We start from the raw sequence: 4,755 nt of genomic DNA, 5'->3' as shown, positions 1-4,755 counted from the left end.
TCATAAAAACCATGCAGAAAGTGGGCATAGAGGGAACTTTCCTCAACATAGTAAAAGCCATATATGACAAACCAACAGTCAACATTGTCCTAAATGGTGAAAAACTGAAAGCATTTCCACTAAGATCAGGAACAAGACAAGGTTGCCCACTCTCACCACTTTTACTCAACATAGTTTTGGAAGTTTTAGCCACAGCCATCAGAGAAGAAAAGGAAATAAAAGGAATCCAAATCGGAAAGGAAGAAGTAAAGCTGTCACTGTTTGCAGATGACATGATACAATACATAGAGAATCCTACAGATGCTACCAGAACACTACTAGAGCTAATAAATGAATTTGGTAAAGTAGCAGGATACAAAATTAATGCACAGAAATCTCTGGCATTCCTATATACTAATGATGAAAAATCTGAAAGTGAAATCAAGAAAACACTCCCATTTACCACAGCAACAATAAGAATAAAATATCTAGGAATAAACCTACGTAAGGAGACAAAAGACCTCTATGCAGAAAATTATAAGACACTGATGAAAGAAATGAAAGATGATACAAATAGATGGAGAGATATACCATGTTCTTGGTTTGGAAGAATTAATGTTGTGAAAATGACTCTACTACCCAAAGCAATCTACAGATTCAATGCAATCCCTATCAAACTACCACTGGCATTTTTCACAGAACTAGAACAAAATTTTTCACAATTTGTATGGAAACACAAAAGACCCCGAATAGCCAAAGGGATCTTGAGAACGAAAAGCAGAGCTGGAAGAATCAGGCTCCCTGACTTCAGAATATACTACAAATCTACAGTAATCAAGACAGAATGGTACTGGCAGAAAAACAGAAATATCGATCAATGGAAGAGGATAGAATTCCCAGAGATACACCCACACACATATGGTCACCTTATCTTTGATATAGGGTGCAAGAATGTACAGTGGAGTAAGGACAGTGTCTTCAGTAAATGGTTCTGAGAGAACTGGACAGGTACATGTAAAAGTATAAGATTAGAACCCTCCCCAACACCATACACAAAAGTAAGCTGAAAACATGAGAAAGACCAATACCGTATGCTAACACATATATATGGAATTTAAGAAGAAAAAATGTTATGAAGAACCTAGGGGTAAGACAGGAATAAAGACACAGACCTACTAGAGAATGCACTTTAGGATATGGGGAGGGGGAAGGGTAAGCTGTGTCAAAGCGAGAGAGAGACATGGACATATATACACTACCAAATATAAGGTAGATAGCTAGTGAGAAGCAGCCGCATAGCACAGGAAGAACAGCTTAGTGCTTTGTGACCACCTGGAGAGGTGGGATAGGAAGCGTGGGAGGGAGGGAGACACAAGAGGGAAGAGATATGGGAACATATGTATATATATAACTGATTCACTTTGTTATAAAGGAGAAACTAACACACCGTTGTAAAGCAATTATACTCCAATAAAGATGTAAAAAAGTAAATAAATAAAAGAAGGAATGTTATATAACAACTGTAAAATAAAATAAAATATTTAGAAAAATGAACTGATAATCTACTAAAAATTTGTAGTCACTTGCTGGATATCTGCATGCATCTAGGTATTTGTTTTACTCAATAATAAAATTAGTTAATTGTATATTTATGAATTGACATGGTCCTTTAAGTCTCAATTGCTTTCCTTCTTATTCCCAACAAAGATGAAGTCTCTAGAACAGTTGGGATCAATTTCCTGAGGGATTTATTTGCAAAGTTGAGAATAAGGAGATTAGCAGAAGAAAGTAATTAAAACAGTTACACAGCATTAATAACAGTATTACATTCTTTCCCTTCTGCAAAATTAATAAGTTGGAAATTTAACAGTGAAAATGGTTTGTGTAATAACATTATCTTTCTCCTGACACATTTCGTAATTTGATTTAAAATTACTTATCAGCTTTGCTGAGTGATAAGTAGGCTACTGAGATCACTGGTCATTTCTATGTTGTTTGCACTTTTAACCTCTTAAAGTTTCCATAGCTTTGTCTGTAATTATTCCTCCCAACCACCCCAGACTTCTGAGGAGACCCTACGAGGTACCTCCTTCCAGGTGCAGCTGCCAGGGTGAATAGCACGTGAAGCTGAGGAAGAGTTTAGAAGAAACTTTTGCAGGTCTCTGCAGGACTTCAATGCAGTGTAAAATCAAAACACTTGCCTGTCACAGTGGAATGAAATGTTCTTCAGAATGGCCTCCCTGCTGCTGTTCTTGGCAGACAAGCAAGAAGATTATCAAGCAGGGGCCACCACTGAAGGGCAAACTAGAATTGATTACCATTTGGTTTCACTTAATTAGGCCTTATTTCAGCTGGGTCAGGAGTCCTAATCTCTCTGCCATCACAGACTTGTTTTCTACCTTGGATATGCAGAGAGACATTCCTTTGTGGCATGGGAAAGATATGGAATAACAGAAACCTTTATGAAGCACTTCTTATACGCTCATTACACATTTCATTTTATTTTTAATTTAATCCTTTAATGTATTTCACTGTGTAAGATAGGTTTTTTTTTCTTAATTGGAGTATATTTGCTTTACAAGTCTTATTAACCACATTTTACAGTTACAGAAACTGAAGGTCAGGCACGTAAACACAATGGAATATTACGCAGCCATAAAAAGAAATGAAATTGAGTTATTTGTAGTGAGGTGGATTGACCTAGAGTCTGTCATAGAGAGTGAAGTAAGCCAGAAAGAGAAAAACAAATACCATATGCTAACACATATATATGGCATCTATACTTAGGAGCAGGCCAGGAATAAAGATGCAGATGTAGAGAATGGACTTGAGGACACGGGGAGGGGGAAGGGTAAGCTGCGATGAACTGAGTGACATTGACATATGTACATTACCAAATGTAAAATAGCTAGTGGGAAGCAGCCGCATAGCACAGGGAGATCAGCTCTGTGCTTTGTGACCACCTAGCAGGGAGGGATAGGGAGGGTGGGAGGGAGACACAAGAGGAAGTGGATATGGGGATATATGTATACGTACAGCTGATTCACTTTGTTATACAGCAGAAATTAACACACCATTGTAAATCAATTATACTCCAATAAAGATGTTAAAAAGAAAAAAGAAACTGAAGGACAGAGAGGCATAAGAATTTGGCTAATGTCATACAACTAGTGAGTAAAGGATCTAGAATACAAACTCAGATACCTCTGTCTCTACGTACATGGTTCTCAACATGATTACATATTAAGATCAGCTAAAGGTGGTCTTTTGTTTTGGACATACACCATGCCATGCAGAATATTTGTTCCCTGACCAGGGACCCAACACTTGTCCCCTGCAGTGGAAGCATGAAACCCTAACCACTGAACTACCAGGGAATTCCCAAGGGGGACTTTTAAAAATATTCAGATGCTCAGACCAGTGCTCACACCAATCAAATCAGAATAGGTGTAGAAGACTTGGGTTGTGGATTACAGGCACCAATATTTTTCTTAAAGTTTCCTATATAGGAGTTAGCTTCAAGATGGCAGAAGAGTAAGACGTGGAGTTCACTTTCCTCCTCACAAATACATCAGAAATACATCTGCACGTGGAACAACTCCTACAGAACACCTACTGAATGCTGGCAGAAGACCTCAGACCTCCCAAAAGGAAAGAAACTACTCACGTACCTGGGTAGGGCAAAAGAAAAAAGATAAAAACACAGACAAAAGAATATGGACGGGACTTGCACCAGTGGGAGGGAGCTATGAAGGAGGAAAGGCTTCCAGACAATATGAAGCCCCTTCCCAGGCGATGAATGTGGGTGGCAGAGGGAGAGGAAGCTTCGGAGCCACAGAGGAGAGCACAGCAACAGGATTGCGGAGGGCAAAGTGCGGAGATGCCTGCACAGAAGATCGGTGCTGACCAGCACTCACCAGCCCGAAAGGTTTGTCTGCACACTGCTGTGATGGCTGGGGCCTAGGAGCTGAGGCTCGGGCCTCAGTTGGATGCCCGGGAGAGGACTGGAGTTGGCTGCAGAACACAGCCTGAATGGGGCAGTGTGCCACAGCTAGCCGTAAGGAAGTCTGGGACAAAGTCTGGAGCTGCCCAAGAGTTAAGAGACGTTTTTTGCCTCTTTGTTTCCTGGTGCACGAGGAGAGGGGATTAAGAGCGCTGCTTAAAGAAGCTCCAGAGACCGATGCGAGTCATGGCTATCAGCGAGGACCACAGAGACGGGCATGAGACGCTAAGGTTGCTGCTGCAGCCACCAAGAAGCCTGTGAGCAAGCACAGGTCACTATCCACACCTCCTCTCCTGGGAACCTGTGCAGCCTGCCACTGCCAGGGTCCCGTGATCCAGGGACAAATTCCCCAGTAGAAAACACAGCAAGCCTCAGGCTGGTGCAATGTCATGCATGCCTTTTCAGCCACAGGCTTGCCCCGAATTCCATACCCCTCCCTCTCCCCGGCCTGAGTGACCCAGAGCACTGAATCAGCTGCTCCTTTAACACTGTCCTGTCTGAGCGAAGAACAGATGCGCTTAGGCGACCTACATGCAGAGGTGGGTCCAAACTGAAAGCTGAACCCCAGGACCTGTGCGAACAAAGAAGAGAAAGGGAAATTTCTCCCAACAGCCTCAGGAGCAGCAGATTAAATCTCCACAGTCAACTTGATGTACCCTGCCTCTGTGGAAAACCTGAATAGACAACGAATCATCCCAAATTGAGGAGGTGGACTTTGGGAGCAACTATATATATACTTTTCCCCTTTTTCTCTTTTTTTGGGTGTGTATGTG

This window comes from Neophocaena asiaeorientalis, unplaced genomic scaffold (genome assembly GCF_003031525.2).
Source record: "Neophocaena asiaeorientalis asiaeorientalis breed wild unplaced genomic scaffold, Neophocaena_asiaeorientalis_V1.1 scaffold783, whole genome shotgun sequence".
Lineage (NCBI taxonomy): Eukaryota > Metazoa > Chordata > Mammalia > Artiodactyla > Phocoenidae > Neophocaena > Neophocaena asiaeorientalis.
The sequence above is the reverse complement of the archived record's forward strand: the minus strand, read 5'-3'. Positions refer to the sequence as shown.